The sequence below is a fragment of the Jaculus jaculus genome, chromosome 21, assembly GCF_020740685.1.
Source record: "Jaculus jaculus isolate mJacJac1 chromosome 21, mJacJac1.mat.Y.cur, whole genome shotgun sequence".
In the NCBI taxonomy this organism is placed as follows: Eukaryota; Metazoa; Chordata; class Mammalia; order Rodentia; family Dipodidae; genus Jaculus; species Jaculus jaculus.
Genome location: NC_059122.1, coordinates 5,124,956 through 5,150,279, shown reverse-complemented (window position 1 = coordinate 5,150,279; position 25,324 = coordinate 5,124,956). Strand labels below are relative to the sequence as shown.

General features: G+C 46.7%; 1 protein-coding gene across 5 annotated transcripts in view; it reads left to right on the top strand.

The window, feature by feature from the left end:
* The first annotated feature begins 7,332 nt into the window (after positions 1-7,332).
* The window catches only part of Tut4 (terminal uridylyl transferase 4), a 112,166-nt gene continuing 94,174 nt past the window's right edge, over positions 7,333-25,324 (top strand). For 4 of the 5 annotated variants that reach the window (XM_045139145.1, XM_045139142.1, XM_045139141.1 and 1 more), the window contains exon 1: positions 7,333-7,458. The gene's annotated coding sequence lies outside the window, so the exon portion shown is untranslated. The remainder of the gene's footprint in view (positions 7,459-25,324) is intronic. The other variant, XM_045139144.1, reaches the window with a different exon arrangement.

The following is a 25,324-nucleotide window of genomic DNA, read 5'->3' as shown; positions in this document are numbered from 1 at the left end:
CTGGGATTAAAGGCATGTGCCACCACGCCTGGCTCCAAAATTTTTTTAAAATTATTTTTAAACTTTATTTATTTGAAAGAGGCTGGGGAGAGAGAGAGAGAGAGATATGAGAGAGAGAGAGAGAGAGAGAGAGAATGGACATATCAGGGCCTCCAGCTGTTGCAAATGAACTCCAGATGTGTGCATCCCTTGTGTATCTGGCTTACATGGGTCCTGGGGAATCGAACCTGCATCTTTTGGCTTTGCAGGCATGTGCCTTAACCACTGAGCCATCTCTCCAGCCCCCAAAATTCTTTTCATCTTATTAAATTGTAACTCTATTCATACTAAATAATAACTCTCCTTTCTCCTTTTAGCAGCTCTGACTAGTTCTCCCTTACTTACAAAAATATTCAATAAGGGCTCAGAGGGGCATGGTGGCTTACACTTTTAATCCCAGCACTTGGGAGGCAGAGGTAGAATTGCTGTGAGTTCAAGGCCACCCTGAGACTACATAGTAAATTCCAGGTCAGCCTGGGCTAGAGCAAAACCCTATGTTGAAAAACCAAAAACAAAAAAAGGGGAGGGGGCTGGAGAGATGGCTTAGCAGTTAAGTGCTTGCCTGTGAAGCCTAAGGACCCCCGTTGGAGGCTCGATTCCCCAGGACCCACGTTAGCCAGATGCACAAGGGGGCGCACGCATCTGGAGTTTGTCTGCAGTGGCTGGAGGCCCAGGCATGCCTGTTCTCTCTCTCTCTCTCTGCCTCTTGCTCTCTGTCTGTTACTCGCAAATAAATAAATAAAAATAAACAAAAATAATTTTTTAAAAAATCTGTAAGGGCTGGAGAGATGTCTCAGCGGTTAAGGCACTTGCCTACAAAGCCAAAAGATGCAGGTTCAATTCCCCAGTGCCTATATAAAGGCAGATACACAGAGTGGCCCATGTGTCTACAGTTTGCAGTGGCTGGAGGCCCTGCTAAATCCATTCTCTCTCTCTGTTTCCCTATGTGCCTTTCTCTCTCTCAAATAAATTAATACATTTTTAAATTATTATTATTTATTCATTTATTTATCTATTTTGGTTTTTTTGAGGTAAGGTCTCGCTCTAGCTCAGGCTGACCTGGAATTCACTCTGTACTCTCAGGGTGATCCTCTTGCCTCTGCCTCCCGAGTGCTGGGATTAAAGACACGTGCCAACACGCCTGGCATTTTTAGTAAGTTTTTGTTCTTGTCTGAAGTTGGTTTGTCCCTTGAGGGTTCAGGGAAGCAATGTGGGAGCTGAATGGGACCTGATGGAACCTTTAAGAGGTTGTGCTCAGTGCAAGGTTATTAGAATTAAACTACTAAGTTCTCTTTTCTTTTATTTTTTTTTTTTTTTTTTCAAGGTAGGGTATCAGTCTATCCCAGACTGAACTTGGAACTCATTCTGTAGTTCCAGGCTAGTCTCGAACTCACAGCAACCCTCCTACTTCTGTCTCCCAAATGCTGGGATTAAAGCAGTAGTCTGTTTTATTTCCTTATTTATTTGCAGAGAGAGAGAGAGAGAGAGAAAAGAGAAACACAGAGAGAGAGAGAGAATGGGCACGCCAGGGTCTCCAGCCACTGCAGACTCATGCGCCCCTTGAGCATCTGGCTTACGTGGGTCCTGGGGAATTGAACCTGGGTCCTTTGGCTTCTCAGGCAAATGCCTTAAGGCCTGTTTTAAAAGCCTGACTCTGGTCTTGCCCAGCTTCCTGGTTCCTAGTTGGAAATATGACACCTTTGTCTCCTACACACCCTCCTGACATGATGTGACACCATCTGCCATCCTCGTTAGAAGACAGAGCTACATCCCTCCCCACTAGATCTGGACTTTAAACCTCAAAAACTGGGAGCTAAATAAATATTTTCCCTCCCTCCCTCCCTTTTAGCTTCTCTTTTTACCTATAGCCCTAAACTTCTTTTCTTCATTAAACTGCTTCAAACACTTCACTGAGGTAACAAACGCTGAATAACAAGTTCACCCATCATGTGGACAGAAATAGAATATAAACATTGATCCATTTGGCAACTATAGTTCTCATTACATAGGATGAAATAAGATTTTTGCTGCAAGTAATTTTCACCTGTTGGAATGAAACAGACTTCTTGGAACTTCTAGACTACAGGCTAAATTTGAAAACGTTAACTGCAGCCAGCCAAACATGGGATTATACTTGAAAATATTAGATACAAATTCTGAGTGCTTTTCTTTTCTTTTTATTTTTTATTTTCTTTTAAATTTATTTGTGAGAGAGAAAGAAGGGAGGGAGGGAAGGAGAGAAGAAAGGAAGGAGGGAGACAGAAAGAGAGAGAAAGAGAATGGGCATGCCATGGCTTCTGGCCACTGCAAATGAATTCCAGATGCATGAGCCACCTTGTGCATCTGGCTTACGTGGGTACTGAGGAACTGAACCTGGGTCTTTAGGCTTTACAGGTAAACGCCTTAACTGATAAGTCATTTTTTCAGTCCTTAATTATGTTTTCTTTTTTCTTTTTTGTTTGTTTCTTGTTTTTCGTGGTAGGGACTTGCTTTAGCCCAAGCTGACCTGGAATTCACTATGGAGTCTCAGGCTGGCCTTGAACTCACTGCGATCCTCCTACCTCTGCCTCCCTGGTGCTGGGATTAAAGGCATGCACCACCACACCTGGGAATTTTTTGTTTTTTTTGATAGGGTTTCGCTCTAGCGCAGGCCAGTTTTTTTTTTTTTTTTAATTTTAAGTATGTTTATTTGTTTGTAAGCTTGCAAGCACAGAGAGAGAGAGAGAGACAGAGAAAGAGAGAAAAGAGAGTGAGCATGATAGAGAGAATGGGCACCCCAGGGCCTCCAGCCGCTGTAAACAAACTCCAGATGCATGTGCTGCTATGCATCTGGCTTAATGTGGGTACTAAGTAATCAAACTTGGGTATTCGGGCTTTGCAGACAAGCACCTTAACTGCTGAACTTTTTGAGACAGTCCTCTGTGTGTCTTATCTTTGTATTCTTAGTGTTTTGCTTGTGATGAGTAATCAGGGCATTTTATTGTAAAAATGAACTTGTTCCAAGGACTCTGGTATCAGCAACTACAGTGAAGGACATGTTGGTTATCATCTTATTGTGTCTGTAGGTCTTTTTTCTCTTTTTTCTTTTTTTCTTTCCAGCTCTGAGGATCAAACCAGAGCCTTGTATATACTAGGATCAGAGTTATTTTTTTTTTCTCAATTTTTATTAACATTTTCCATGATTATAAAAAATATCCCATGGTAAGGCCCTCCCTCCCCCGACTTTCCCCTTTGAAACTCCATTCTCCATCATATCCCCTCCCCCTCTCAATCAGTTTCTCTTTTATTTTGATGTCATCATCTTTTCCTCCTATTATGAGGGTCTTGTGTAGGTAGTGTCAGGCGCTGTGAGGTCATGGATATCCAGGCCATTTTGTGTCTGGAGGGAGCACGTTGTAAGGAGTCTTACCCTTCCTTTGCCTCTTACATTCTTTCTGCCACCTCTTTCGCAATGGACCCTGAGCCTTGGAAGGTGTGAGGATCAGAGTTAGTAACCCAAACCCTTCTTTATTCTTCAATTAAAAAAATTTGGGGGGGCTGGAGAGATGGCTTAGCGGTTAAGTGCTTGCCTGTGAATCCTAAGGACCCTGGTTCAAGGCTCCATTCCCCAGGACCCACGTTAGCCAGATGCACAAGGGGGTGCACGCGTCTGGAGTTCGTCTGCAGTGGCTGGAGGCCCTGGCGCACCCATTCTCTCACTCTATCTGCCTCTTTCTCTCTTTGTCTGTTGCTCTCAAATAAATAAATAAAAGTAAACAAAATTTAAAAAAAAATTTGGGGGAGGGCTGGAGAGATGTCTTAGTGGTTAAGGCACTTGCCTCCAAAGCCAAAGGACCCAGGTTTGATTCCCCAGCACCCATGTAAAGCCAAATGCACAAAGTGGTGCATGTGTCTGAGTTTGTTTGCAGTGGCTAGAGCCTGGCATACCTATCCTCTTTCTCTCTCTGATTGAAAAATATAGTTAGAGGTTGAAGAGATGGCTTAGCAGTTAAGGCACTTACCTGCAAAGTCCAAGGAACCACATTTGGTTCCCCCCGTACTCATGTAAGCTAGATGCACAAGGTGGTGCATGTGTCTGGAGTTCGTTTGCAGTGGCTAGAGGCCCTGGTGCACCCATTCTCTCCCTCTGTTCTCTCAAATAAATAAATATTAAAGAAAGAAAAATAAATTTAAAAAATTTATTTATTGGAGGGGGAGCAGATAAGCATCTGGCTTATGTGGGTCCTGGGGAATTGAACTTGGGTCCTTAGGCTTCACAGGCAAGCATCGTAACTGCTAAGCCATCTCTCCAGCCCAGATTTTCACTTTTGTTTCTTGCTGTATTTCTTTTTTTTTTTTAATTATTTATTTATTTATTTGAGAGCGACAGATACAGAGAGAAAGACAGGTAGAGGGAGAGAGAGAGAGAGAATGGGCGCGGCAGGGCTTCCAGCCTCTGCGAACGAACTCCAGACGCGTGCGCCCCCTTGTGCATCTGGCTAACGTGGGACCTGGGGAACCGAGCCTCGAACCGGGGTCCTTAGGCTTCACAGGCAAGCGCTTAACCGCTAAGGCATCTCTCCAGCCCACTTGCTGTATTTCTTGTATTACCCCTGAAGTAGGGATGAATTTTAAAAAATTATAGCCCAGTGTGGTGGCACACGCCTTTAATCCCAGCACTTGGGAGGCAGACATAGGAGAATCGCTGTGAGTTTGAATCAATTTGAGACTACATAGTGAATTCCAGGTCAGTCTGGGCTAGAGCAAGACCCTACCTCATTTAAAAAAAAAAAAAAATTATAGACAAGCAAACTGAGGTATACTTGTCTCTGAAGTCATCCAGTTGCTAAGTGCCCAAACCAGGAAGCACACCGACTCGAAATCCAGAACATTTGGGATGGGGGTCATTGTGGATGGCTATGTCCTTTCAGACCACTAAGATTTCTCACCTGTAAATGGAAGTAATATCTGTTGTCATAAGAATCCTTTTTTAAATTTTTTTGTTTATTTTAATTTATTTATTTGAGAGTGACAGAGAGAGAAGGAGGCAGATAGAGAGAGAGAGAAAAAGAGAGAGAATGGGCGTGCTGGGGCCTCCAGCCACTGCAAACGAACTCCAGACGCATGCACCCCCTTGTGCATCTGGCTAACGTGGGTCCTGGGGAAATCGAGCCTCAAACTGGGGTCCTTAGGCTTCACAGGCAAGCGCTTAACTGCTAAGCCATCTCTCCAGCCTTCATAAGATTCGTATGAGGTCAAATATGTTAGGTCCTTAGCTCAATGGCTGGATGCATGTCTTCAGATTCTGATGTCCACATCACGTGAGAGGTACTCAGTTCTGTAGATGATCTACAGAGAACTGTCCTTGTGTAACTTCCAGGTTCTGAATCATAAGAAATTGTATGTCATCATCTTGTGTAAATTAATATTTACCTTCTTTCCTTTATTAATTCATTATTATTATTATTATTGCTTTCCAAGGTAGGGTCTCACTTTAGCTCAGGCTGACCTGGAATTCACTATGTAGTCTCAGGGTGGACTCGAACTCTGGGTGATTCTCCTACCTCTGCCTCCTGAGTGCTGGCATTAAAGGAGTGCACCACCGCGCCCGGCTCCTTATCTTCTTCCCTTTATGACCCCTTACATTCACGAGTGTCATTTTTTCCTGCCTAGCAGGTATCCAATTCAAGAGTTTGTAGTTCCATGATCTTATTTATTTATTTATTTCCAGTTGAGTTGAGGTCACAAATTGGCCAAACAATCTCGGATCTTAAGAAAAACAACAACAAAACATCCTAACAAGGGCTGGAGGATGGCTTAGTGGTTAAGGTGCTTCCCTGCAAAGCCAAAGGACGCAGGATCGATTCCCCAGAATCCGAGGAAGCCAGCTACACAAGGTGGTGCATATGTCTGGAGTTTATTTACATTGGCTGGAGGCCCTGGCATGCCCATTCTCTCTCTCTCTCTCAAATAAATAATAATAATAAAATCCTAAGAAAACAGTTCAGCCAAAAAAAAAAAAAAAGAAGAAAAAAATACCAGACTTCAGTCTTCTCTGTGAATTTAAGAGGAACCTCACAGATTTTAAAAGGAAGTGGGAGAGGAGGCCCAGAGATGGTAGCTACTTGCAACTAAAGAGTTTTGAAAGTCTGTTTCTTAAAATCCACCTTTTGAATTAATTCCTAAATTGCAGGCCTTTTACGAGGCTTAAAAAAAAAAAGGTACGATGTATGTTAGGCAGGGAGCAAAGGTGGGGGCGGCCCCTGGGGTCTTGCTAGCTCCCAGTTGGTGCTCAGAAAGTGGAATTATTCTTGTTTAATATTTTCTTTTATTTATTTGAAATAGAGGGATAAAGAGGCAGACAGAAAGAGAGAGAGAGAGAGAGAGAGAGAGAGAGAGAGAGAGAGAGAGAGAGAATGGGTGCGTCAGGGCCTCCAGCCACCGCAAATGCAAACAAACTCCAGACGCACGCGCGCCACCTTGTGCAGCTGGTTTTACGCGGGTCCTGGGGAGTCGAACCTGGGTCCTCAGGCTTTGCAGGCAAACGCCTTCACCCGCCAAACCCCAGACAATGGAATGATTGCAGAAGCCCGGGACCCTCGGAGGATGCACCAGCAGAGCCAGACACCCGAACCTTCCCCCTCCTTTTATTTTTTTTCCCGCCCAAAGGGCCTCGGGCTCTGCAGGCAGCAGCAGCTCAGGAGCTGGACGTGGGTTGCACGCCCGTGCACGCTCCCCGGGAGGCTCTAAGTGTGTGTGTGTGTGTGTGTGTGGTGGCGGGGGATGCAATGGATAATCACGCCTCTCCCGGCCTTGCAAGGGGGACTAGGACCCTTGCTTGAGGAGGGGGGCGTAAGGAGGGGGGGTCCGCCCCCTCCCCATTGTTTCCGGGCGCAAGCCCCTCCCTCCCCCGCCCGGGCTGGACCCGGCGCAGATTGTGTGTGTGTGTGTGTGTGTGTGTGTGTGTGTGTGTGTGTGTGTGTGTGTGTGTCAGGGGTGCGGGGCACTCTCCCCCACCTTCTCCCCGCCTTCCCTGGAGGCTTCGCTTCCCGCTCTCGCAAGCCTATCCCCCAGCGCTCCGTCCGTCCCGGCCCCCCTCTTCCGCGGCCCCTCCTCTTTCTCGCGCTCCCCTCCCCTCCCCTCCCCTCTCTCTCTCTCCCTCTCTCCACCCCGCCCCTCCCACCCTGGTTCCCCCACAATGCAGTTCGCGGCGCGGCGGCGGACATGGCGCCCGAGTCGTGAGCTCGTCGTGTCCTGGCCTCACGGCGGCGGCGACGGCGGCGACGGCGACGGCGACGGCGGGGGGGGGGAAACGGGAAGCCGTGAGATGAGGAGGCGCCGAGCGCGCCTGTAAGCTTCCCTCCTCCGTCCCCCTTTCCCCCCCGCCCACCTCCACCCCGCAGCACCTCCCTTTCCCTTTCTGCACAAGGGCCTCGCAAGGTACTTGGCGGTCCCGGCGCCGTCGTGCAGCGGGGCTTTGTGGGGGGGGGGGGAAGAGCCGTGTCGAGGGGGGTGTGCGCGGCCCGCCGGCGGCCCCTCCGCCGTCGCGGCCGCCTGCGCGTTTTCGCAGGTGTCGGCCGTCTCGAAGCCCCTGGGTGGGTGGGTGGGTTGGGGGGGGGTGGTTGGACCAGCGCGAAACCCGACACTTAACTCCACGGCCTCGGCGGCGTGGGGGGGGAGAGAAGGGGGGTCCTGGGTTGTGGGCGGGAGAAAAGGCTGCGAGATGAAGCGTCGGTGGTGGTGCTGCTGGGGGGGAAATGCATAAAACTAACGTAGGACTCCCCCTTCTCCCACTTCTCTCCATCACCCACATCTTCCCGGCCTCAGCGCCCCCCTCCCCCCGAAACCTGTTGTTGGAGGCATCCTTGGAGGGGAGGATCCCTGGTTGTAAACGGGCCTCGCTTGCAAAAAAAAAAAAAAAGCATTTCTTCGTGGGCATTGCACTTGTCTTGTGCCTCGTTTCCCCTCGGACGTCGACATACTCCCAGAAAGAAGGGGTTGTGGGAGGCGGGGTGTGTGTGTGTGTGTGTATGTTGCGGGGAGGGGGGTGGTCTTCCGGGGCTCGCTGTCGGAGGATTTTTATTTCGCGATCGCCCAGCAGAATGGAGGTTAGTTAGAAAGCGCGCTTGGACGTGGGGAAGGTTGGGGGGGTGGTGGTGGTGGTGGTGGTGGGAAACTGTGAGTTTTCTATTTGTAAACAACACGGCACTGCTGCTGGTGTGTATTTGTGTGTGTGCACACTCCTCCTGGTCCTTTTTGTTGAGCTGCATGCGTTACAAAAGAATGGACACGTTTACATCGAAAAAAGAAAGAAAAGGGGGAAAAAAAAAAAAAGCAAGCACCCTAGCGTGGTGGTGGGCTTTTTAAGTCCCTAAGTGAATGGGACGATTGGTGTTGTTAACATCTTTTTAAAGACTAGAAAATGCAAAATCGGAGCAATGCTTCTTCCTTCTGTGTGCACGAGAGATCTTAGGCTCGGATTCTTTGGATGCAAAAGAAAAAAGTTCTTCCTTTAGCTCGGTGGGCGAATGGTTCCTTTTGTAAATCTATTAAGATTCGTGTCCAAAAAAAGAAAGAAAGAAAAAAAGCAAATTCGAATTGTTGTGTCGTTGGCATGCGTTTAGTAAATTAGCTGGAGTAGATCGGATTGCCTTTTATTTCCGAGTCTTAAACTCAACACGTTGTGAACCAACATGTCCTCTTTGTTTTCGGAATAATAACCGTGAGTTAATAAATTTGGATAACTTCAACTGGGTCTATAATTTAGAGAGAGAGAGAGAAAAAAAAAAACATGCTCTCAAGTGTTGAATTGTGGGATGGTTTAAGAAGAAATGTTGACTGAGCTAGTCTTTACTCAGAATATCTCCTTAGGACATCGCTGCTACACACTGCTCCCTTGTGCAGTTTTGCCACAAACATAAAATTATGAAATACTGTCTCATCTGAAAGCTGTGTGTAAGTTAATGAACTCAGTAGAGTTTAACCTCTGACGCCTTCTATAAAGTTGTACAGCGTGCTACTTACAAATCATGCGTTTTTGGGGAAGAGAAAAAAAATTCAAGATGTTTCCTGTTTTAAAAGAAAGTTGCCTAAAACCCTTAAATAAATCTTTCTCCTCTACGCATATTTTCTTTGGGCTAGTGTGGCCAATGAAAACCAAAACAAAGCAAGAAACCTTACTTGAAATAATTCAGAAGTGGAAGTGGAAGTGGAAGCGAGTGACATTTAATGTTTTTAAAGCCCAGTGAGCATCTAAGTAGAGGAAATTTTTGTTTTTAGTAATAGGGATAAATTAGTAACATATTATCATGTACCTAAGTTTTAAGTCGGTTTTGTAATTTTTTGTGATTTTTTTTTTTTTTTTTTTTTTACGGAGGGGACGCGGAGAGAGAGCGAAAACATATGTGCAAGCTTGGGGGAGCATGGGCCTACCAGGGCCTCTTGCCCCTGCAGGAACTGTTGTTTGTGCATCTGGCTTTGTGTGGGTTCTGTGGAATTGAGCCTGGGACAGGCTTTGTAAGCAAGCACTTTTAAAGTGAGCCATCGCCCTGGCCCTCAATTTTGCAAATCTTTTGGTTGGCTTATTATTATTATTATTATTATTATTATCATCATCATCATCATTATTATTTGGAGGTGTTCCCAGGCTGGCCTTAAATTAACAGCAATCCTATGCCTGTTTCTGCTGGGATTACTGGTGTGGGCCACCATTCTAAGCAAATTTTGTATATCTTGTTTTTTGGTTTGTTTTATTTTTGGTTGGTTGGTTGGTTTTTCAAGGTAGGATCTCACTCTAGCTCAGGCTGACTTGGAACTCACTCTGTAGTCTCTGGCTGCCCTTGAACTCAGAGCAATCCTCCTGCCTCTGCCTCCTGAGTGCTGGGATTAAAGGTGTGCACCACCATGCCTACCTAGCAAAATGTTTCTATTTTTATTTATTTACTTGCAAGGAGGGAGAGGGAGGGAGGGATGGATGGATGGAGGGACAATAATGGAATGAATGAATATGAGAATGAGTGGGTGTGCCAGGGCCTCGTGCCACTGCATAGGAACTCCAGGTGCACGTGCCACCTTGTCTGGCTTTAGATGGGTACTGGGAAATTGAAGGTAGGCCATTAGGCTTTGGCATTAGGTTGAATAAACACCTTAACCTCTGAGCCATCCCTCCAGCCCTAAGAAATTTTAATTTCCAAGAGTTTTTGAGATGAAAATACCTCTGGGAGAGTTCTTGTTATGGACAAGTCTTTTTGTCTTTCGGTTTGGATAAGTTGACTATTTAGCACTGGAAAGCAGTAGCCTAGGGCATTGGGAAGTGTGAGTTGGAAAGAGGGAGAAATCCTCAATAAAAATGAGCAGAGGTCTAATCTAAACACAGCTTGTGCTTTAAAAGAAATAGGTAGAGGAAGTGGAGAGCGCCTGGCTACCAGGTACAAGGTTCTGGGTTCAGTTCCTTGCTCTTGAAGGGAAAAACAGTGGTATGATTAGCTGAGTATGGTGGCACAACGCCTGTGATCCCAGCACTCAGGAGGCCAAGGTAGAGGATCGCTGTGAGGTCGAGGCCAGCCTGGAATTACAGAGTGAGTTTCTGCCTGGGGGGGGGGGGGGAATGCTTGTCAGTAATTTACACAGGCTGATAGTCGTAAATTGACACCTGATTTAAAACAAATTTATACTCCTGATGCCTATTTCTATCTCAAGACCTTAGAAATAGTAAGCCATTCCTTTTGATATTATCCTCATTTTCAGGGGAGGAAAGGAGTTGTAGAAGAGTGAAGTACAAGGTCTCACGTCTAGTTTGAGAAGAGCCAGGCTGTCTTAGAGGCACATGTAGCATGCAGAGGGTGTTTTTTCTGCACACTTACATTGGTGGTCAGAATTTTTTTTTTTTCAAGGTAGGGTCTCACTCTAGCCCAGGCTGACCTAGATTTCACTATGTAGTCTCAGGGTGGCCTTGAGCTCATGGCGATCCTCCTACCTCTGCCTCCCAAGCGAGAAAATATTTTAAATGTACATAAAATATGAAATATGCAGAAGGACTAAACCTAATCATGTTTTGCCTGTTTATTAGCCATTGTAATTTAAACAGCTTGAATTATTAAAGTTGATTCATCATTAAGCGTTTATTAAGTGACTAGATTTAGTGTACTTTAGCGTTAAGTTTAGTGTTTGGGCACATCTTGTGAGGGTGAAAGGTCTAGGAGTCACACTGTTCTCTTGGCGACGTGGGCACTGCGCCGATCTCCTTCCTCTCGTGTGGAGCGCACTGCAGTCGCGCTGTTCTCTTGGCGACGTGGGCACTGCGCCGATCTCCTTCCTTTTGTGTGGAGCGCACTGCAGTCGCGCTGTTCTCTTGGCGACGTGGGCACTGCGCCGATCTCCTTCCTCTCGTGTGGAGCGCACTGCAGTCGCGCTGTTCTCTTGGCGGCGTGGGCACTGCGCCGATCTCCTTCCTCTGTGTGGAGCGCACTGCAGTCGCGCTGTTCTCTTGGTGACGTGGGCACTGCGCCGATCTCCTTCCTCTCGTGTGGAGCGCACTGCAGTCGCGCTGTTCTCTTGGCGACGTGGGCACTGCGCCGATCTCCTTCCTCTCGTGTGGAGCGCACTGCAGTCGCGCTGTTCTCTTGGCGACGTGGGCACTGCGCCGATCTCCTTCCTCTCGTGTGGAGCGCACTGCAGTCGCGCTGTTCTCTTGGCGACGTGGGCACTGCGCCGATCTCCTTCCTCTCGTGTGGAGCGCACTGCAGTCGCGCTGTTCTCTTGGCGACGTGGGCACTGCGCCGATCTCCTTCCTCTCGTGTGGAGCGCACTGCAGTCGCGCTGTTCTCTTGGCGACGTGGGCACTGCGCCGATCTCCTTCCTCTCGTGTGGAGCGCACTGCAGTCGCGCTGTTCTCTTGGTGACATAGGCACTGCACCGATTTCCTTTCTCTCCTATGGAGCGCACTGCAGTGTCCACACTTGTGAAAACACTGCACTGATGCTGCTGCTTACCCACTAAGCCATCTTTCCAGCCCCTCATTCCTTTTTTTTAAAAAATACTTTATTTTTCTTTATTTATTTATTTGACAGAGGAAGGGAGGGGAAGAGAGGGAGGGAGGGAGGGAGGGAGAAAATGGGTGCGCCAGGGCTTCCAGCCACTGCAAACGAACTCCAGACATGTGTGTCCCCTTGCACATCTGGCTAACATGGGTCCTGGGGAATGGAACCTGGGTCCTTTGGCTTTGCAGACAAACTCCTTAACCACTAAGCAATCTCTCCAGCCCTGTCATTCCTTTTTAAAAAAACTTAATTAATTTGAGAACTAGAAAGAGGCAGATAAGAGAGAATGGGTGCACCAGACATCAAATGAATTGTAGATGTATGCACCACCTCGTGCATCTTGCTTTATGTTGGTACTGGGAAATTGAACCTGGATCCTTTGGGCTTACTGGCAGGTGCCTTAACCACAAAGCTATCTCTCCAGCCCAAATATTTTTATCATTTATTTATTTGCAAGCAGAGAGGGGTGGGGAAGAGAGTGAATCAGAATGAATATGAATGGGCATGCTAGGGCCTCCAGCTGTTGCAAACCAACTCCAAATTGCATGCACCACTGCACCTGGCTTTACATGAGGCCTGGGGAAGTAGATCCCGGTCGTCAGGCTTTGTAGGTAAGCACTTCATCTGCTGAGCCATCTCTCCAGCCCTGAATTGTTTTGTCACGTTCTTTGAGTATTGACGGTACACTCTTACTAGGTACATGGTTTGAAAATAATTATTTTTCCATCTTCCCTTTCCCCCCTTTTTTGGGGGGGGGTGTTTCAAGCTAGGATCTTACTTTAGCCCAGGCTGACCTGGAACTCACTCTGTAGTCCCAGGCTGACCTTGAACTCATAGTGATCCTCTTACCTGTGCCTCCTGAGTGCTGGGATTAAAGTTGTGCGCCACCACACCTGGCCAGGTTCTTTTTTGCGTGCAGTTCAGTGGCATTACGTCACCAATAATATAGTACAACCGGGCTGGAGAGATGGCTTAGTGGTTAAGACACTCGTCTGCAAAGCTTGAGGAGCTAGGTTTGATTTCCCAGTACCCACATAAGCCAGATGCAAAGTGGCACGTGTGTCTGGACTTCCGTTTGCAGTGGCTAGAGGCCCTGGCGTGCTCATTCTCTATTTCTCTCTCTCTTTCAAATAAACAAACAAATAAAACATTAAAAACAATAGTATAACCAGCACAACACAGTCTGTCTCTAGAATGCTTCTGCACTTATGGGCTGGAGAGAGAGTTCGTGGTTTAGTGTACTTTGTGCAAGTGTGAGGGCCTTGAGGGGTCCTGAGACAACCCCAAATAATGATGAGGATGAAAAAATTATGTCTGTCCTGCACCCTAGTTAACCACCATTTTACTTTCTCTATGATTGTGATGATCTCATATAAGTTGAATCATTAGTTATCTTTTTGTGACTAGCTTATCTGAGCAAAATATCCTTAAAGTTCACCCACAGTGTAGTAGTATGTTGTAGAATCTCCTTTGTTTTGCACATCTAGACACTTGTGTTGTTTCCTTGTTTTAGCTGTTTTGAATAATGCTGCGTGGGTATGCATGCATCTCTTTGAGGCCCTGCTTTAAAAAATTTTTTTTTCTTCAAGGTAGAGTCTCACTCCAGCTCAGGCTGACCTGGAATTCACTGTGCAGTCTCAGGCTGGCCTCGAACTCATAGCGATCCTCCTACCTCTGCCTCCCAAGTGCTGTGGGATTAAAGGCGTGTGCCACCACGCCCGGCTTGAGACTCTGCTTTTAAATTTGAGGTGTATACCTGGAGAGGAAGTTACTAGATCGTGTAGTGTCACTTACTGCCTGGTACTGTCACCAACACCCGTCAGTTAACTTGTAAAGAGTTTCGTTTAGCGAGTAGTTGTCCCTATTGCTTTTGGGCCCACGGAGGGCCGGAGGGCCGGCAGAGCATGGCAGTGACTAGCATGGCAGTGATAAGACCCCATACTTAGCAGGAAGTGAGAGCAAGTCATTCTGAAGGGGCGGGCTTCCGCCCTCCCCAGGGACGGGAAATTTCCCACATGGCTCTACCTCTTAAAGGGGCACCACTTCGCTGTAGCACCAGGCTGGGCACTGACAAGTCTTAACACATGGGCCACTGAGGACATTTAAGATCCAAACAGTTAACCTTCTATTCTTGGCTCACAAATGTTCATGTTCATCATACAATGCAAAATGTAAAGAGTACCTCAGTGCATGTCTGGGGATGTTGCCCAGTGGTTTCTAGAATACTTGCTTAGTTCCTGCAAGGCCCTGGGTTTGATTCTGTCATCACAGAAAGGAAGAAGGGGAAGGGAGGGGAGGGGAGGAAGGAAGGAAGGAAAAGAAGAAAGAAAAAGGCAAAAAAAGGGCCAAATTCAAAAAGTCCTGTGAGATTCAAAGCAACTCTTACATCTGAGCACTTGTAAGAAATCAAAAAACAAATTGCAGTGGCTGGAGAGATGGCTTAGTGGTTAAGGCGCTTGCTTGCCTGCAAAGCCAAAGGACCCAGGTTCCATTCCCCAGGACCCATGTAAGCCAGATGCACAAGGGGCACATGTGTCTGGAGTTCGTTTGCAGTGGCTGGAGGCCTTAAAGCGCCCATTCTCTCCCTCTCTCCTCTCTCCTCCCTCAAAAAAAAAAAAAAAAAATTGGAAAAAAGTTACAAACTTGCAAGATACAGTGGCACAGGATACTATTCCAACAGATAAAAAAGGAAACTAGCAAGGAAGGGGTTGTGATCAAAGTCAGAGTGGAACCTCTCAGGGCCGACTCCCAGCCCCGGTGCCCGCGTCTAGCATGCTGGGCACACTGGGAATGAAGGATGTGGCGTTGCGCACGGCAGCTCTCAGCCTGGCTCTGCACTGCCTGCAGCTCCCCTGGGCACATAGTCTGGGGTCTCCATTGCAGGTTTGGCTTCCACAGCCCGTAGCTCCCTGATGGCCCTGTCGGACCCTGCTTCTACTGGCTTCCACCCAGCTGCCCACCGCCTGGTTTATTTGGCCTCCCATAACCGCACACTTCTTAGGAAAGGCCCGTGTGCTCTCTAACTGGTGATGCTGGTAAGAGGTGACTGGATCACGAAGGCGCGCTTCATCAGTCGGTTAGGTTGTTGAGCTCATGCTGGATCAGCTGTTGGGAAATGGGTTGGGTTGCTGCCGGAGGAAGTCAGTCCCCGGGGAATGTGGGTTTGTCTCCTCCGCTCTGCTCTGTCCTGTCACACTGCGTTTTGGATACCGCACAGGAAACGGGTCTTCCCAATAGACCCTCTCTGTGAAGAGGCTCTGCCTCCCCTCAGGTGCACAGCTATGGGACCAGGTGATCGTAGACTGAGATCTCTGAAACAGTAGCCACAATTAGTACCCCCACCCCCACCCCCGCCCCTTAAACTGTTTCTCAAAAGAAAGTTTGGCCAGTACAAGTACTAAACTCTAGCAATTGCACTGTCCTTTTTTTTTCCCCCTTTTTTTAGGTAGGGCATTGCTCTAGTCCAGGCTGACCTGGAATTCACTCTGTAATCTCAGCGTGGTCTCAAACTCTCCATGATCCCCCTACCTCTGCCTCCCAAGTGCTGGGATTAAAGGCGTGCGCCACCACGCCCAGCATCCTCATCTCTAAATGTGTCCCTTTTGCAAGCCAAACTGCAAGTTTTCCAAACAATTTCTTTCCTTTCCCAGTTCTTCATGTAAATTTGGCTAAAAATAATGCCCAGACCATTCCCCGAGTGCTTTGCCTTGAAATTTTCTCTACCAGGGAAACTAAAAGATCAGCCTCCCATGAAGTCAGAGCATGAACTAAATCAGCCAGATTCTCTGCCACGGCGTAGTGCACACAGGTAGCCTCTCATTCCCTCGACAGCACAGGCTTTATTTCCTTGTGCAGCCGCATCAGTACAGCCTTTACTGGCTGTGTGCCTGTCAGCATTCTGGTCTTTTGAGCCCCCAACAAGGTTGCCTGTCAGGCTCTATTTACAGCATCCCAGGCTGTCTCAAACTTTTCCAAACTCCTCCAACAAGCCACTGCCAAGGGCATTTTGACATGGTCTTGGGCATAGCAACAACAACCATTGGCCTTTTGTTTTTCTGAGACAAGGTCTTACTGCAGCCCAGGCTAATGTTGAACGTGGTGTGTTGGGGAGGCTGAGCTTGAACCCCTGACCCTCCTCTGGCCTCCCAGGCACTTGGCATTGCAGGTGCTGAGCCATGCCTCTTGTTAACGCTCCGCTCCGCTGGTAAAGTGCCTCACAAACATGAGCACCTGAGTTCAATACCCAGAACCCAGGGAAAAATGCAGCTTTGTAATTGCAGGAAGATCCCTGGGGCTTGCCGGGCAGCCCGTCTAGCCTAGTCGGTGAACTCCAGATCTGTGAGAGTCCCTGTCTCAAAACAGGTAGATCAGGGCTGGAGGGATGGCTCAGCAGTTAAGGCACTTGCCTACGAAACCAAAGGACCCAGGTTTGAGTCCCCAGGACCCACATAAGCTAGATGTCTGGAGTTTGTTTGCAGAGGTTAGCATGCCTTCCTCCCCTCCCTGTGTGTCAAATAAATAAAAAAATTAAAAATATTTAAAAAAAACACCCAAGATCCTCTGGCCTCCTGCATGTGCACCACACGTATACACATTAAAAATACCTCAGGTAATCGACTTATAAATGGCTTTTTTTGGTGCACGCTTTTGGAGGGTGCCATCTGTAACTGACGTATTGCTTCTGGGCATCTGATGAGAGAGTACATCATGGAGGAAGTGGGCAGCAAAACTGTTTATCTCATAGCCAGAAAGTTAAGAGACAAAAAAAGAGACGGGGCTCGGTCCTACTGTCCCCATCAAGGGCACACCTATAATGACTAGACCATTTTTTTAAAGTTTTTTTTTGTTTATTTTATTTATTTATTTATTTATTTGGTTTTTTGAGATAGGGTCTCATTCTGGTCCAGGCTGACCTGGAATTAACTATGTAGTCTCAGGGTGGCCTCGAACTCTCGGCAATCCTCCTACCTCTGCCTCCCAAGTGCTGGGATTAAAGGCATGCGCCACCGCGCTGTTTATTTTATTTATTTGAGAGTGACAGAGAAAGAAAGAGGCAGATAGAGAATAAGCGCAGAAGGGCCTTCCAGATGCAAGTGCCCCCTTGTGCATCTGGCTTACATGGGTCCTGGGGAATCCAGCCTCAAACCAGGGTCCTCAGGTTTCACAGATAAGCACTTAACCACTAAGCTATCTCTCTAGCCCACTAGACAATTTTTTAAGGCGCTCCTTATCTTAAAGTTTCTACTACCAGCTGGGCATGGTGGCACACACCTTTAATCCCAGCACCTGGGAGGTAGAGTTAGGAGGATGGCTGTGATTTGGAGGCTAGTTTGGGACTACAGAGTGAGTTCAGGTCAGCCTGAGCTAGGGTGAAATCCTACCTCAAAAACAAACAAACAAAAAACAACTTTCTACTACCTCCCTTAGTGCCGTGTTTGGGACTAAGCCTAGACCTTTGGTGATGTTAACGTTCAAATTATATAGAGCATGACAATTCTTTTTATAATTTTTTTTTTGGAGGAACCTCTATAAGCTAACAGCTTTATTAGAAAAAGCGGGAAATGACAGGGAGTGGGGAAGACTTGGTTCAACAGCAGAGACAGGCTTTATGGGGTATGGGGGGGGGGGCTGACGTGAGAAGGGCTCTGGCCTGGCCAGGCAAGTCAGAAGCAGTTCCCAACTCCTCTTACAGACTAGGGAACACTCATGGGACCATGTGGTATTGGTTTTCTTTGGCTGCAGGGCATTGCACCTTGACTGTGGGCTTAGGTCGCGTCAGGGCAGTGATGATCTGACCGGGTAGTCGGGGTCATTTGGGAAGGTGATAATTGGGATGGATGGTTGGGTCACATAGTTACAGTGAGATGGAGGTCAGAGTCTAAAAATGGAGACACTCTGGTTCGAACAAGCTAATTTACCATTCCCATATTCCCACCAGTAGTGAACAACTGTAATATTCCAATGTTTTGGATTTCTTTTTTTTTTGTTTTTTTGATATATTTTTAAAAAATACTTTAATTAATTTATATACTTAGGGGGGCATGCAGAGAACGGGTGCTCCAGGGTTTCTAGCCACTGCAAACACACTCCAGACACATGCACCACCTTGTGCATCTGGCTTTAGGTGGGTGCTGGGGAATTGAACATTGGTCCTTTGGCTTTGTAGGTGACTTCCTTAACCACTAAGCCATCTTTCTGGCCCCATTTTTTGATATTATTAATTTATTTGCAAGGACAGAGAGAATATATTGTTGCATCGGGGCCTCCAACCACTGCAAACGAACTCCAAATGCATGTGCCACTTGTGCATCTGGCTGGGCATGGCTACTGGGGAGTGAAACCCAGATGGTTAGGTTTTGCAGGCAGGCACCCTAACTGCTGAGCTATACCTCCAGCCTGTTTTTTTCTTTTGAAGTAGGGTCTTGCTGTAGCCCAGGCTGACCTGGAATTCCCTATGTAGTCTCAGGGTGGGCTCAAAACTAGAGCCTCCCAAGTTCTGGGATTAAAGGTGTGCGCTACCATGTGTGGCATAGTTTGGATTTTGAGTATAATTCTGACTCAAATTCTTCCCTAAGGCAGACCATATAAACTAGACTCTTCTTCCTTAATGAGGACCCTGTGATGGTCTCATTTTTCTGTCTTTGAGCTGACCATAAAGCAGTTGTTGGACTACCCTCATTATAGAGTAAGTCATAAGATGCTTCTCATTTCAGAAGGGGTCCTGCCCCTTACTTGGAGAAGGAATACTAAAGAACCTAAGTAGACAGGCCTTGCTGGATTCCTGTTAGCAATTATACCCCTGAAGTGAAGTCTCCATAAAGACCCCTAGGCACCAAATTCCAAGAGCTTCCAGATAGCTGAGCATGCGGAGGTGGTGTGTGCTGAGAACCGACAGCACACCCGTCCCCTGTACCTTCCCTGTGCGTCTCTTTGTCTGTGTCCTGTGTAGTAAAATCGCAAGTGTAAGTGAGCGTTTTCCTTGAATTCTGTGAGCCACTCAGGCAAATGAATCAAACCTGGGAGGGGGATTGCAGTGGCTGGAGGCCCTGGCATGCCCATTCTCTCTCTGCCCCTTCCTGTCTCTCAAATAATAAATAAATAAAAATAAAGTTGTTAAAAAGTTATTGGGCTGGAGTGATGGCTTAGTGGTTAAAGGCACTTGCCTGCAAAGCCTGACAGCCTGGGTTCAGTTGCCCAGTACCCACATAAAGCCAGACGCACCAAGTGGCGCGTGTGTGGAGTTTGCTTGCGGCAGCAGGAGGCTGCCCTTTCTCTGTGTGGGTGACAATACCCGTGTGTGCTTGTGCCGCCTCTCCTCCTTGCACCAGGGCTCTGTGCGCTGCCAAGGAACGCCACATGCACACCCCCTTGTGCATTGGCTTTATGTGGGCACTGGGGAATGGAACCTGGGCCCTTTGTCTTCGCAGGCAAGCACCTTTACTGCTAAGCCATCTTTCCAGCCTGCTTGTGCCGCTTCTTGTGTCTGGGTTACATGAGTGGCTTGAGAGTTGAACCTCAGGCCAGGAGGCTTCGCAAGCAAGGCCTTTAACTACTGAGCTGTTTTACCTGTCCCTTTTACTCCCCTCCCCTCTCCTCTCTCCTCTCTTTCCCCTGTTCTCTTTCCTCTTTCTCTTCCCTCCCTCCCTCCTTTTTAAAAAAACTTAATGTGTCTCTTTTATTTAACACACTCAAATTAGACCTCCCTAGTAGTCTCAGGGTGGCTGTGAACTCATGGCGATCCTCCTACCTCTGCCTCCCCTACCTCCGCCTCCTGAGTGAGTGCTGGGATTAAAGGCGTGCGCCACCATGCCTGGCTTTATCTGTTTCTTTTTTAAAAATTTATTTGTTTATTTGCAAGCAGAGGGTGGGGATGGATGGATGGATGGGTGGGTGGGTGGGTGGATGGGTGGATGGATGGATAGATAGATAGATAGATAGGTAGGTAGGTAGGTAGGTAGGTAGGTAGGTAGGTAGAAGAGAGACCGACACAGAGAGAATGGGCCTGCCAGGGCTTCCAGCCACTGTAAACAAACTCCAGATGTGTGCGCCTGTTGCAGCCCGGTTCGCATTGCTGATAGAAATCACCCAACTGAGAGCAGCTTCTGGGAAAAAGAGGTTTATTTTGGCTTACAGGCTCGAGGGGAAGCTCCACGATGGCAGAGGAAAACGATGGCATGAGCAGAGGGTGGACATCACCCCCTGGCCAACATCAGGTGGACAATAGCAACAGGAGGGTGTGCCAAACACTGGCAAGGGGAAATTGGCTTTAATACCCATAAGCCCGCCCCCAACAATACACTCCCTCCAGGAGGCATTAATTCCTAAATCTCCATCATCTGGGAACCTAGCATTCAGAACACCTAAGTTTATGGGGGACAGCTGAATCAAACCACTACAGCACCCCTTGTGCATCTGGGTCCTGGGGAATCGAACCTGGGTCCTTTGGCTTTGCAGGCAAGTGCCTTAACTGCTAAGTCATCTCTCCAGCCTTTTTGTTTGTTTGTTTGCTTCTTTTTTTATTTTTTGAGTTAGGGTCTTGCTGTAGCCCATGCTGACCTGGAATTTGCTCTGTATTCTCAGGGTGGCCTCAAACTCATAGCAATCCTCCTACCTCTGCCTCCTGAGTGCTGGGATTAAAGGTGTGAGCCACCACGCCTGGCTCACCTCCCTTCCTTTTTTGAAACAGGGTTTCACTTGGGCCCGGGCTAACCTGGAACTCACTCTGTAGCCCAGGCTGGTGATCCTCTATCAGCCTACCAGGTGCTGAGAGTAAAGATATGTACCACCACACCTGGTTCAGCTTGTTTTTTATTTTATTTTACTTTTATTTATTTATTAGAGAGAGAATGGGCGTGCCAGGGCCTCCAGTCACTACAGATGAACTCCAGACACATGCACCCCCTTGTGCATCTGGCTAACGTGGGTCCTGGGGGATCGAACTTGGGTCCTTTGGCTTTGCAGGCAAATGCCTTATCTGCTAAATCATCTCTCCAGCCCATTGGCTTATTTTTATTCATGTATGTGTGTATGTGTGCATGCATGTATGCATGTAATTTGGAAGCAGAGAGAGAGGGAGAGCGAGCCTCTTGCCACTGCAAATGAACTCCAGATAAATGTACCATTTTGTGCATCTGGTTTTACGTGGGTACTACAGATTTGAATGCTGGCCAGCAGGCTTTGCAAGCAAGTGCCTTTAACTTCTGAGCCATCTCCCCGGCCCTTGTTTAATTTCCTGATACTGTATATGAGGAGTTCTTTATGGTGAATATCAATCTCTTATGAAGCATAATTTATCAACGTTTCCCTCCCATTCTGTGGATAACTTACGAATATTTTTATTTATTTATGAGCAGAAAGAGAGATTGGATGCAGCAGGGCCTCTGGCCTCTTGCCACTGTAAATGAGCTCCAGACACCTGTGCCACTTTGTGCATCTGGCTTTATGTGATACTGGGGAACTGAACGTGGGTTGTCAGGTTTTGCAAATAGGTGTCTTTGATGACTAAGCCAGCTCCTCAGCCAAAAAAAATTTTAAAAATATTTCTAGCTGGGCATGGTGGCATTCACCTTTAATCCCAGCACTTGGGAGTCAGAGGTAGGAGGGACCACCATGAGTTTGAGGCCACCCTGAGACTGCGTAGTGAATTCCAGATCAGCCTGGGCTAGAGTGAGATTCTACTTCAAAAAAAATTTTTTTTAGTTATTTTCTCTCTCTCTCTCCCTTTCTCCTTTCCTCCCTCCCCCCTCCTCTCTCTCTCTGTTTCTGGGGGGAGACAGTACCAGGGCCTCCTGCTGCTGCAGACAAACTCCAGATGCATGGGACCACTTTGTGCATATGGTTTTATATGAGTATTTCAGTCTTTGTAAACAAGCACCTGTGACTGCTGAGCCATCTCTCTAGCACCCCAGATTACTTCCTTTTTTTGTTTGCTTGTTTCTTTTAAAATTTATTTATTTATTTATTTGCGAGCGGCAGACAGAGAGAAAGAGGCAGAGAAAGAGAGAGAGAATGGCCGTGCCAGGGCCTCCAGCCACTGCAAATGAACTCCAGATGTGTGCGCCTCCTTGTGCATCTGGCTTACGTGGGTCCTGGGGAATCGAGCCAGATGCACAAAGTAGCACATATTGTCTGGAGTTTGTAGTAGCTAGAGGCCCCAGCACACCCATTCTCTTTCTCTGTCTCTCTTCTCTCTATCTCCTTCTGCTTGTAAATAAGTAAGTTAAAATATTATTTTAAAAAGCCTGGGGTAAGCCATGTGTGGTGGCACACACCTTTAATCCCAGTACTCGGGAGGCAGAGGTAGGAGGATCGCCATGGGGTTGAGGCCACCCTGAGATAACATAATGAATCCCAGGTCAGCCTGAGCCAGAGTGAGACCCTACCTCCAAAAACAAACAAACAAACAGTCTGGGGTGGACAGATGCAGGCAGCTCAGGCACTTGCCTGCAAAGCTGGATGACCAGAATTTGATTCCCCTGTAGCTACATAAAGCCACATGCACAAAGTGGCACATGTACCTAGAGCTCATTTGCAGGGGCTAGAGAATCTGGTGCCCCATTCTCTCCTTCTCTCCCTTCCCTCTGGCTCTCTGCTTGCAAGTAAATAAAAATATAGGGCTGAAGAGAGATGGCTTAATGGTTAGGGTGATTGCCTGCAAAGCCAAAGGACCCAGGTTTGATTCCCCAGTACCCACGTAAAACCAGATGCACAAGGTGTCTGGAGCTTGTTTGCAGTGCTGGAGGCCTTGGTGTGACCATTCTCTCTATCTGCCCCTTGCCTCTCTTGTTCTCTCTCTCTCTCAAAATAAACAAATATTAAAAATAATATTTAAAAAGACACAAACTTATCTGTTAGACAGTTTCTTCCTTTCTCTTTTTTTCTGTTCATTTGTACTTATCTATTTGAGAGAGAGAGAGAGAGAGAGCGAGAGAGAGAGAGGGAGGGAGGGAGGGAGAGGGAGAGAGAATGGGCACGCCAGGGCCTCCAGCCACTGCAAATGAACTCCAGATGCGTGCGCCCCCTTGTGCATCTGGCTTACGTGAGTCCTGGGGAATGGAACCTTGAACCAGGATCCTTAGGCTTTACAGGCAAGCACTTAATGGCTAAGCCATCTCTCTAGCCCTCTTCCTCTTTTTAAATCTAGGTGAGCTTATAATAAAAGAGACATGGAAATTGCATGAAGAATTTAAAAAACAAATTAACAATAAAAATACAAGGTTTTGGCTGGGCATGGTGGTGCATGCCTTTTAATCCCAGCACTCGGGAGGCAGAGGTAGGAGGATTGCCATGAGTTTGAGGCCACCCTGAGACTACAGAGTTAATTCCAGGTCAGCCTGGGCTAGAGCGAGATCCTACCTCGGCAAACAAACAAGCAGAAATACAAGGTTTTATAAAAATTCTGTGGTTAGTGCTTGTTCAATGATGAACAAGTGTGCCACCAGTCATGTATATAGCCCTTTGTATGTACAGCTTTTTTACTTAAATTTTAATTATGCATTTTACTAAATACTACTTTCTGTAATTTAGGAAAGAGACCATAATAATTTTTAAAAAATAAAGATAATAGAGGCCAAGATTAAGGAAGCTAATGTCAAAGAGTGTCCTACCAACAATAATTATAAAACTCCAGGTCCAATACAGTTCTACATGCACACAGATAATTGGGAATAAATGACTCATGTTCTGAGCATTTTGTTTTAGGTAATGTTTTTGAGTTTATGTGGTTAGAAATGGAGTAAATTAACCAAGTAAAATCAAAAAGTACTTTATTTACTTACTTATGAGAGAGAGATTGAGAGAGAATGGGTGTGCCAAGGCCTCTAGCCATTGCAAATGAACTCCAGATGCATACATCACCATGTGTAACTGGTTAGGTTCTGGGGAATGGAACCTGGTTCCTTAGGCTTTGCAGGCAAACGCCTTAACTGCTCAGCCCTCTCTCAACCCAAGGTGCTTCATTTTAAGTGCATGCAATTTGTTTTTATTGAAAGAAGACTCTAGTTCTTACTTGTCTCCTAATGCTTATTTAGAGGCATAAAACTAGTGAAGGCATCTTTGGCAAAATTAACAGTTGGAAAACTGATTTCTGTAAAATGTTATATAGGGCCTGGCCTGGTGGCACACTAATCCCAGCACTTGGGAGGCAGGAGGTTGAGGTAGGAGGATCACAGTGAGTTTGAAGCCATCCTGGAGCTACAGGGTGTGTTCCAGGTCAGCCCAGGCCAGAGTGAGATCCTGCCTTGGGGAGAAAAAGTATTACCGTGTTTTATTGTTTTCATTGATGATTTATTTGCAAAGAGAATAAAGGGGTATGTCAGGCCCTCCTGCGACTACACATGAGCTCCAGATACACGCATCAGCCTCTTTGTGCATCTGGCTTTACATGGGTACTGGGGAATGGAACCTGGGCTGTGAGGCTTTGCATACAAGTGCCTTTAACTGCTGAGCCATATCTCTAGCCCTATAAAAATATTTCTAATATAGAAATAATGTAACAAGATTCAAAAGCTTTTGCTTACCTACATGTGGCTTGTGTTGTAAATTAAATGTTTCTTTACCAGTTATAATTTCCTAATTCCATATTACAGAGAAAAGTACATTCTTGGGCTGAAGAGATGGCTCAGCAGTTAAGGTGCTTGCCAGCAAAGCATGATGACCTGGGTTTGATTTCCCAGTACCCACATAAAACCAGATGTACAAAGTGGTGCATGCACCTGGAATTTATTTGTAGCAGCTGGAGGCCTTCTGTGCCTATATTCTCTCTCTCTCTGCTTACAGATAAATAAATAAAATACCAGGAAATACATTCTGACTGATTTTAGTGTTCTGTCATTTTTGGTTTTTTAGAGCACTTTTGGGTTCACAGCAAAATTGAGCATAGTCTCCCCCAGTATCAACACCTTGCACTAAGGTGATGACATTTATTGCAATTTATGAATTTTTGTTGACACTATATTATCACCCAGAGTCCATAGGTTTTTTGTTTTTGTTTTGGTTTTTTAGAGGTAGGGTCTTACTCTAGACCAGGCTGACCTGAAATAGTTTCAGAGTGCCCTTGAACTCAACAGTGATCCTTCTACCTCTGCCTCCAAAGTGCTGGGATTAAAGACGTGCCACCACCAGGCCTGGCTCAGAACAAAGCTGCTTTAAAAAAAAAAAAAATTATTTATTAGAGCCAGAGGGGGAAGGAGAGAGAAAAAGGGAGAGAGATAGCTAGAGCCTCCCGCCGCTTCAAACAGACTCTAGATGCATGTGTCCCCATGTGGCGT